This window comes from Salmo salar, chromosome ssa09 (genome assembly GCF_905237065.1).
Source record: "Salmo salar chromosome ssa09, Ssal_v3.1, whole genome shotgun sequence".
Lineage (NCBI taxonomy): Eukaryota > Metazoa > Chordata > Actinopteri > Salmoniformes > Salmonidae > Salmo > Salmo salar.
This window is the reverse complement of record NC_059450.1, coordinates 25,325,146-25,336,119: the sequence shown is the minus strand read 5'-3', so window position 1 is coordinate 25,336,119 and position 10,974 is coordinate 25,325,146. Positions and strand designations below refer to the sequence as shown.

Here is a 10,974-nt window from a genome sequence, read left to right as displayed (position 1 = left end):
AGCAACTCTCTTAGAATTCTAGATTCTCAATGAAATCTCATGGAAGAGAGAGTGACCTCAAAAAACCCTGTTTGTCCTCGGGGTTTCGCCTGCCAAATATGTTCTGTTATACTCACAGACATCATTCAAACAGTTTTAGAAACTTCAGAGTGTTTTCTATCCAAATCTACCATTATATGCATATCCTACCTTCTGAGCCTGAATAGCAGGGAGTATACTTTGGGCACACTTTTCATCCGGACGTGAAAATAGCGCCCTCAAGCCATAAGAAGTTAACTTCCTGACTGATGTCTTGAGATGTTGCTTCAATATATCCACATCATTTTCCTCCCTCATGATGCCATCTATTTTGTGAAGTGCACCAGTCCCTCCTGCAGCAAAGCACCCACACAACATGATGCTGCCACCCCCGTGCTTCACGGTTGGGATGGTGTTCTTTGGCTTGCAAGCCTAGCACTTTTTCCTCCAAACATAACGATGGTCATTATGGCCAAACAGTTCTATTTTTGTTTCATCAGACCAGAGGACATTTCTCCAAAAAGTACGATCTTTGTCCCCATGTGCAGTTGCAAACCATAGTCTGGCTTTTTTATGGCGGTTTTGGAGCAATGGCTTCTTCCTTGCTGAGTGGCCTTTCAGGTTATGTCGATATAAGACTTGTTTTACTGTGGATATAGATACTTTTGTACCTGTTTCCTCCAGCATCTTCACCAGGTCCTTTGCTGTTGTTCTGGGATTGATTTGCACTTTTTGCACCAAAGTACGTTCATCTCTAGGAGACAGAACGCGTCTCCTTCCTGAGCGGTATGACGGCTGCATGGTTCCATGGTGTTTATACTTGTGTACTATTGTTTGTACAGATGAACGTGGTACCTTCAGGCGTTTGGAAATTGCTCCCAAGGATGAACTAGACTTGTGGAGATCTACAATTATTTTCTGAGGTCTTGGCTGATTTCTTTTGATTTTCACATGATGTCAAGCAAAGAGGCACTGAGTTTGAAGGTAGGCCTTGAAATACATCCACAGGTACACCTCCAATTAACTCAAATTATGTCAATTAGCCTATCAGAAGCTTCTAAAGCCATGACATCATTTTCTGGAATTTTCCAAGCTGTTTAAAGGCACAGTCAACTTAGTGTATGTAAACTTCTGACCCACTGGAATTGTGACACAGTGAATTATAAGTGAAATAATATGTCTGTAAACAATTGTTGGAAAAATTACTAGTGTCATGCACAAAGTAGATGTCCTAACCGACCGTCCAAAACTGTAGTTTGTTAACAAGAAATTTGTGAAGTGGTTGAAAAACGAGTTTTAATGATTCCAAAGTATATGTAAACTTCCGACTTCAACTGTATGTATGTATATAGAAATATATTTTTTTGCAATATACAGTTTGGGAAATTTACAAGTATGATTTAATATAATTTCCCTCCATATTTTTAATATGATACATTTTAATCTAGCCAGAGTCACCCAATGTCTTCCTATGGTTTGGTTTTAAGTCTCAAGGTGGGCACAGTTTTTTTCTACTTGATTTGAATCCATCCCTTACAACCTAGACAAGATTTGTTAAAGTATTTAGAGAAACTCTTGCTTGATATCAGCATTAAGAAGCCTTATTTTCTGATATTTGTATTACTACAAATGAAGAATTATTGGTTGACCCATTAAGTTATTCCTTTTAATTTATTTAATTTATTAAATACAGATACAAACATGCCACGTAGATCTTTTAAACTGAGCCGTGTAGACCCATGTGATATATTATAAACCGGGTGGTTCGAGCCCTGAATGCTGATTGGCTGAAAGCTGTGGTATATCAGACCATATACCACGGGTATGACAACATTTTTACTGCTCTAATTATGTTGGTAACCAATTTATAATAGAAATAAGACACCGCGGGTGTTTGTGGTATATGGCTAATATACCATGGCTAAGGGCTGCATCCAGGCACACCTTAGCCGTGGTATATATTGGGCATATACCACACCCCCTTTGGCCTTATTGCTTAATTACAATTCAATACTCCCCCTATTCACTATGCATTTAATTTGCGAAAATATATTTTGTACAGAATTCAACTATAATTTTTTACATTTATTTTTACAAGCAGCTCTTTCTCTAAAGATTTCTTTTCATAATGTCTCCTTATCATGATGAAAAGATTACTCAGGCAAACTGTACCAGTAAAATCTGACAGTATTACTCTGGTCATTACTACCACAACACTCCTCTGAATGATGTCACTGCTTCAAACAGCAGCTAGAATTTCAAAGACCTTAACAATTGTAAAGTATATGCATTTTTATATTAAGAAAACATTTTAGGACCTTTGTAAATATTTTTTATAATAAAAGGTGCAAAGCTTGTCATTTTTTTATTTTAATTAATTTGATCAAATTAATCTTAGTATAAATAAAATAAAAAAAATGAAATGTATCCTTTTATTTAAGGACCGTTTGTAAATATTTTAACTAGGCAAGTCAGTTAAGAACAAATTCTTACAATGACAGCCTGCCCCTGAACAACAGATTTTTACCTTGTCAGTTCGGGGATTTGATTCAGCAACCTTTTGATTACTGGCCCAATGCTCTAACCACCTGTCGCCCCAAAACAGTTGTTCCCATACCGGGAGTCGAACCCGGGCCGCCTGAGTGAAATCCAGGAATCCTAACCGCTAGTATAAAGGTAAGTTAAAGTATTGTGGTTGATTTGTAGTGTGAGCTGTGTAATGTGCATACCAATCAGTGTACAACCAACAAAATTGTAAATGCATACAATAATATCAATTGATTTCTGTAGTGCTCAAGAAATTATATTCCATGAGACTAACATTGCATTTCTTAACACAGGATTTGAAACTGTACATAATTTTGACTATTTTCATGATAACAAAACTATTAACAATGGAGTAATTAGGTACTTACATTTTACTATGTTATGACGTGAGACCGTTATACTTATTAATGTGTTAATTTAATATTCTTCCAAATCTTCATTGAAATGACTAAAACATATTGAATGACTCATTCAAAAAGACACATTGATCTCCAAATTTGTTCCAATTAATTTGTTCCTCCCGAAGTAATCATTTACTTTTGTAATGTGCATACACACCTTTTACAATTACAATAGACTTTTGACCTTGCATGGGTGTACATGGGCCAATCCACCACAATAGTTATTTTCTCATAAGGAAAATGTAATTGTTACATTGTATGAATATAACTTCGTACCCCAAGCGTCTGTAACCGTGTTCGGATGGTTTTAACAGTAACATAACTCTGATTTGGAGTCAGATGCTCTGCGATGTAGACTGGGTACTGTGAATTTCAACGCATGTAAAAAGTTACAAGCCTCAAATGTGTTGCACATTTCCCAGCCCCGTTAGTGGTAAAGACCGCCCAATGACAATTAGTGGAGGCCTGGTCTGCGGTCTCGCCGACCAACTGCTTTCATAATGAGTCTATCCGGCAACAGTCTCTGCCTTTCCATCTTTCCTTTTCCACTGTAGTCCCGTCCCTCTTCAGTGGACGTCAGCCCTCCTCCAAGCAAAACAGACACGTTTATCAGCGGTCAGCGAAGGGGGACAGCCATAACGAAAGACACGGCCTTTGAACGAAACATTTGTACGATTTCTTGCCTTCCTCACATTTCATTAAGATGCAGTGAGAACTGAACTGTGTAAATGACGGTCTTCTGAGAGAGCAACGACTAATCCACAATGCGCAGGATATTTTATAAACCGATGAGTTGGAATCAAATGCAGTAGCTCCATAATACAGGTAGAGTAGCCTATGTGATTTGTATTGGTAGTATTACTAGCATGTTGTGTTTGAGTTTTCTAGATAGTCGTGTCTCAACAGCACTTCATAAATTGTAAATATTATAATGAAAAAAAATATCGGGATGCATTATTCATCCTGAACTCAAGCTCATATTTATTGCTTTCTTACACATGAAAATATGCATCAATACAGTAGTTAATTAGATCACTGTCAACAGCGAGTCACAAGTTGCACAAGCCTAGGCAGCCGATTTTGGGCGCTAGAGCTGCATTATCGTCCAGGATTGATGTGCCCAGCTGGTAATACACTCAAGTGTCCCCATTGGACCGGCTTGTACATAAAGCATCATCCATTAGCGCCCACTATCTGCTGTCTAGGCTAATGTTGCACATGTAGGCCAGTACAGTAGCCTATCAACTCACTGAACAACATTACAAACTAGATTTAAAACTATATGAAGACAAGACTCAAATTCTGTGTATATTTCATACTCAAATGTTGATCAGTGAAAGTGATCAATGTCTTTCCTGTCTAGATCCATGTTGGGTCATGGCGTGAAGCGGAAACAGAGTTGTAATGAGGCAGAGGGGCTCAAGGTCTATTTGCCAGAGAAGGCTGAGGTCCAGGCTCAGGGTGGGTCTTCTTACCTGCCTCATCTGCAGCAGCAGCAGCTGGTGCTCAGCCTGTGCCTGGACAAGCTACAGCGCAGTCGAGCAGAACTAAGCCTGCACCGCTCAGTGCTGCTGGTGAATACCCTGAGGCAGATTCAACAGGACATGCAGAGGGGTTTGCCAGGTAGTCTTGACCTGTCAGCCCAGTCACTCTCCCCTCACCCTGATGCACCTACCCACACAACTGACCTCTCAGACTTGCCTTTAAATGCTGTCCACCATGACTCTCAGAGATGGTATTTGGGAGGAGGATGGCCCACTCACCTGCCCAGGGTGTGCGAGGGGGCGGCGAAGGCGTCTCCTCGCCCTCGCTGCCCCACCCTTTGTTGCCTACATCTCCCTCACAGGACAGCTCCTCTTGGACACCCCAGAGCATAAAGCCCTTCCGCACACCTTCGCTCTTTTGAGGGCGAGATGGCAAACTCCCTGGGCTACCTCACGGATCTTGCCCTGGATGACATCTTTGAGGACATTGACACCTCCATGTACGACTCCTCTGATATCCCCTCGGCCTTGGCCGGCTACCCATCCTGGGTGTGCGGGGTGTCGTCCTGGGAGGACGAGGGACTAAAGATGTGCTTTAGTTATACCTCAGCCAGCATGTTACAGCAGTGTCTGACCGACCTGAATGATCCTAGTCAACTCGTGAAACATGTTGTTCACATCAAGGGGTCATGACCTGGTTGTTAAGGATTTGGACATCATCAGTATTTTTTTTCATACGAGAACGGTTTTATTAAGTTGACGGAGACTTGACTGTGTATCTACATGTAGTCAGATGTCAGTATTTGTTTTATACGTACATTGAAATTAAATTATGTTTAATAACATTTTAAACTATACAATGCTTCGTGTCAGTGGATGTCTTCCCATTGCAATTTCTGTGTTTAATTCTGTTTTAACATAATCGCATACTATGCCATAGATCTGACCCACAAATAATGGAAAAGTAATACAGAGATTTGCCTCTTGATTTTTGCTAATGAATATTAACCCTTGTGTGGTGTTCATGTTTTTGTTATTCACCCAATGTTTACAGGTCTGATGGACCCACAACGTTATTGGGTTTTTAAAACTATACAGCAATAACAATTTACTTAAAAAATACTTAATACTTAGATCAAATCAAATGTATTTATATAGCCCTTTTTACATCAGCTGATATCTCAAAGTGCTGTACAGAAACCCAGCCTAAAACCCCAAACAGCAAGCAATGCAGGTGTAGAAGCACGGTGGCTAGGAAAAACTCCCTAGAAAGGCCAAAACCTAGAGAGGAACCAGGCTGTGAGGGGTGGCCAGTCCTCTTCTGGCTGTGCCGGGTGGAGATTATAACAGCACATGGCCTAGATGTTCAAATGTTCATAAATGACCAGCATTGTCAAATAATAATAATCATAGTAGTTGTCGAGGGTGCAACAAGTCAGTAACACAAGAGTAAGTGTCAGTTGGCTTTTTCATAGCCGATCTTTGAGAGTATCTCTACCGCTCCTGCTGTCTCTAAAGAGTTGAAAACAGCAGGTCTGGGACAGGTAGCACGTCCGGTGAACAGGTCAGGGTTCCATAGCTGCAGGCAGAACAGTTGGAACTGGAGCAGCAGCACGGCCAGGTGAACTGGGAACAGCAAGGAGTCATCAAGCCAGGTAGTCCTGAGGCATGGTCCTAGGCCTCAGGTCCTCCGAGAGAGAGAAAGAAAGAGAGAATTAGAGAGAGCATATTTAAATTCACACAGGACACCGGAAAAGACAAGAGAAATACTCCAGATGTGACAGACTGACCCTAGCCCCCCGACACATAAACTACTGCAGCATAAATACTGGAGGCTGAGACAGGAGGGGTCAGGAGACACTGTGGCCCCATCCGATGAAACCCCCGGACAGGGCCAAACAGGTAGGATATAACCCCACCCACTTTGCCAAAGCACAGCCTCCACACCACTGGAGGGATATCTCCAACCACCAACATACCATCCCGGGACAAGGCCGAGTATAGCCCACAAAGATCTCCGCCACGGCACAGCCCAAGGGGGGGCGCCAACCCAGACAGGAAGACCACGTCAGTGACTCAACCCACTCAAGTGACGCACCCCTCCCAGGGACGGCATGGAAGAACACCAGTAAGCCAGTGACTCAGCCCGTAATAGGGGTAGAGGCAGAGAATCCCAGTGGAAAGAGGGGAAACCGGCCAGGCAGAGATAGCAAGATGTTGGCATATCAATTACAAGAAATATAGACAGCATACATGGTTAATATTAGCCATTTACCTCTGCTAGATCACATTTATCAATAAAAGCATCATTTGTTTTTTGATAAAATGTGATTTTTGTAAACAAAAATTACAATCAAGACATGGGTGGAATAAATCATGTTTATCTTGAAGCTATACAAATGAAACAAGGTTTTCATCACTATTGATGTTTATTTCTTTGAACTGAACAAATTGGAAGGACAAATTGTACTGTGTGTGTGTGTTGCAAATGTATTTCTTGCACTTGATGCATGTGTACTGTGTCTTCCTGTCCTTGGGTCCACACACATTACAGGACTTCTTCTTGTTGCTACCGGCTGCAATCTAGAATGATGAAAACACTTAGTTCAGGTATATTTCTAACATCTCACTCACATATATAGTTACAGCAGGCCAAGGTAGGAGAGTCAGACACACACACATGCAACAACATCACTCACACTTACTTCCGGTATTGGAGTTGGTTCTGTGGGTCAGGTGGATGGGGCACCAGCATCCTCCTCCTGAATCATCCTCACGATGGCTGCAGAAGCTGGGGTCCTTGGGATATGTTGCCTCTGGATTTGAGGTCTTACCAATGCCTTGCCCAGCTCCTCGAGAAATAGCTGTCTCCTCTGGAGCTTCCCTCTGTTCCAATCTGGGTTCAACACCATCCAGATGACAAACGCGTTGTACGCCGAGATGTCCAAGATGTTGAAGAATATCACAAGTGACCAGCGTAGGGTTCTTCTTTTGCAGCTGTAGCCAGTAACCAGCTTGTCTAAATTGTCCACCCCTCCTTTTGTGGCATTGTAATCCATTATGATTTCTGGTTTTTGATATTCCTGGCCACAGATTCTCCCATCCCTATGCAGCATACTCATGAGTACCACATTTTTGCCTTTGGCACATAGGACACGGGACGTCTCGGCCGTGAACACAAACTTAGAGGAATTGATAGGCTTGTTCCGTCTATTCAACATCTGATGTGGGAGCTATTTTTTATAACATTTTTTTTACCCCTATTTCGTGGTATCCAATTGGTAGTTACAGTCTTGTCCCATTGCTGCAACTCCCGTACGGACTCAGGAGAGGTGAAGGTCGAGAGCCGTGCGTTCTCCGAAACACAACCCAGCCAAGCCACACTGCTTCTTGACAGTGCTTAACCCAGAATCCAGCTGCACCAGGAATCTTAACCTGGAATCCAGCCGCACCAATGTGTCAGAGGAAACACCGTACACCTGGCGACCGTGTCAGCGTGCATTGCGCCCGGTCCGCCAAAGGAGTCGCTAGTGCGCAATGGGATAAGAACATCCCTGCCGGCCAAACTCTCCCCTAACCCGGACAACGCTGAGCCAATTGTGCGCGGCCCCATGGGTCTCCCGGTCGCGGCCAGCTGCGACAGAGCCTGGACTCGAACCAGGATCTCTAGTGGCACAGCTAGCACTGTGATGCAGTGCCTTAGACCACCACACCACTCGAGAGGCCCTAAGTTGGGAGCTCTGGCTTGTTTTTTTTGTACTGTTCCTACAATCGTCAGCTTCGTCTTAAGGAGCTCCTGTCCCAGCTTGTGCGAAGTAAAAAAGTTATTGCATGTGATGTAGCCACGGAGTCCCTGTGTCACGTCCAGGAAAACCCACATCCCTTGGTTCTTCTCAGGAGCTCCTCCATCTGGCTTCCCCATATACACTTGCAAGTTCCACACATATGATGAAACAGCATCACAGGCAGCCCAGATCTTGATTCCATATTTTGCGGGTTTAGAATGTATGTACTGCCTGAAGGTGTAGCGGCCCCTAAATGGCATAAGCTGCTCATCAACAGTAACGTTGGGCCTAGGGTTGTAAAACAGGGGGAAGGTGGTCCTCCCACTTGTCCCACACTAACCTGATTACAGCTAGCTTGTCTCTCTGACGCCGAGCTGGTCTGGTGTCTCGGGTTATCGAAGCGGATAATCCTGGAAATAATGTGGAAGTTTTCCAGAGACATCCCTCCAAATTTGTTCAGTCCAGAATGATTTTCTATATGGTGTCTGGGATGAACGTGAGTTACCGCCATCCGCATCGGCCCTGGTTGCATCCTTATCACATTGGCAGCCATGCGGAGTGGCTCATTCCTTGGGCAAGAAGACCCTTCAATTTCACAATTGTTTTACATGCATATTTCTCCACCTGCAGGCTGCGGATGAGCTGGTTGTTGACGGGCTGGTCCTGGGGCTGGCTGAGGGTCTCACTGTCAGACTCCAAATTGACAGAGACACGATCCTCATTTTCGGACAATTGTTCATGTTCCAAAGTGGAAGACGCTCCTTCCACACTAGCTTCTCTCTGCAAAAATTATTTCTAAGGCCCTCATAGAGCAGCGATTATTTTTGCCATAGTAATTGATTTTGGTAAGGAGCCACACATGCAAAGTTATTTATTTGTTGTGTCCCTCCCCCAATTTGCACCTGGGTGGGGTAGAGTGTGGGAAAATACTTAATTCTTTACAATGTGTCCAAATAATGTATTGTAATAACATTGTGCAGGTTCCCGCAAGACATTGTGTAGTTTCACAGACTACAAAGGGTAAAGAGTGTGAGAAAAGTAGGAGACGGGCAGTGAGACAGACAGACAGGTTATTGGTGCTGTGTTGAAACAGCAGGCCCAGGGAGGAGGAAGACAGACAGGTTATTGGTGCTGTGTTGAAACAGCCGGCCCAGGGAGGAGGAAGACAGACAGGTTATTGGTGCTGTGTTGAAACAGCAGGCCCAGGGAGGAGGAAGACAGACAGGTTATTGGTGCTGTGTTGAAACAGCCGGCCCAGGGAGGAGGAAGACAGACAGGTTATTGGTGCTGTGTTGAAACAGCAGGCCCAGGGAGGAGGAAGACAGACAGGTTATTGGTGCTGTGTTGAAACAGACGGCCCAGGGAGGAGGAAGACAGACAGGTTATTGGTGCTGTGTTGAAACAGCAGGCCCAGGGAGGAGGAAGACAGACAGGTTATTGGTGCTGTGTTGAAACAGCCGGCCCAGGGAGGAGGAAGACAGACAGGTTATTGGTGCTGTGTTGAAACAGACGGCCCAGGGAGGAGGAAGACAGACAGGTTATTGGTGCTGTGTTGAAACAGCCGGCCCAGGGAGGAGGAAGACAGACAGGTTATTGGTGCTGTGTTGAAACAGACGGCCCAGGGAGGAGGAAGACAGACAGGTTATTGGTGCTGTGTTGAAACAGCCGGCCCAGGGAGGAGGAAGACAGACAGGTTATTGGTGCTGTGTTGAAACAGCAGGCCCAGGGAGGAGGAAGACAGAGTGTAGGCACACAGCAAACCTTTATGTTTAATTTTGACTTGTTTTCACCTACACACACACTTCTCCACACTTATATTACCCTCGGGTCCAGTAGACCCGAACACCGCATATGTAATATAAATGTGTAGGGAGGTGCACAGTGTGCACTCAATGAAAATGTGTTCTTTTACATGTTTTTCACAGAAAATGGGACAAGGTCAATGAGTCTCAGGTTGAAAAAGTTATTAATTGTATAATCTTTATTTTAGTAAACATTGAAAATGAGTCCCAAGGACCCACAACACCACACAAAGGTTAAATATCTTCAATAAAATATAGGTTAATGTCAATTTTTTGTTTAGCTCACACAGGGCTGACTGCTTGTGAATATTGCCAGCAGACAGTTTTGCTTGTCTTCAAAATGGGGTTCAGGACTTGAGGCCAGTCTGCCCTCTAGTGGAGTGCTGTGACTGACTTCCAAAGTCTTTCCACAGAGTTGCATCATCTCAAGAGGAGCATTGTTCCCTCTGCTCTTGACAATAGTTAAACAGAATAAATCACTCAGTACATTCATAGAAAATGGTATAGTAACACTGTAACTGCACTCTGTATCAAAATATATACACTACCGTTCAAAAGTTTGGGGTCACTTAGAAATGTCCTTGTTTTTGAAAGAACATTTTTATTTTTGTCCATTAAAATTACATCAAATTGACCAGAAATACAGTGTAGACATTGTTAATGACTATTGTAGCTGGAAACGGCTGATTTTTAATGGAATATCTACATAGGCCCATTATTAGCAACCATCACTCCTGTGTTCCAACAGCAATTGTGTGTGCTAATGTAACAGTATAGCTTCCGTCCCTCTCCTCGCCCCAACCTGGGCTTGAACCCGGGACCCTCTGCACACATCGACAACTGACACCCACGAAGCATCGTTACCCATCGTGCCACAAAAGCCGGGGCCCTTGCAGAGCAAGGGGAACAACTACTTCAGGCCGCAGAGCGAGTGATG

The 10,974-nt window shown here is 43.6% G+C and overlaps 1 long non-coding RNA gene across 1 annotated transcript; it reads left to right on the top strand.

Annotated features, from left to right (window-relative positions):
* The first annotated feature begins 1,035 nt into the window (after positions 1-1,035).
* On the top strand, positions 1,036-5,295 carry LOC123744607 (uncharacterized). The gene is made up of 2 exons (XR_006770976.1): positions 1,036-2,694; positions 3,521-5,295. It is a non-coding gene; the product is annotated as an uncharacterized lncRNA (long non-coding RNA).
* Positions 5,296-10,974: the final 5,679 nt, after the last annotated feature.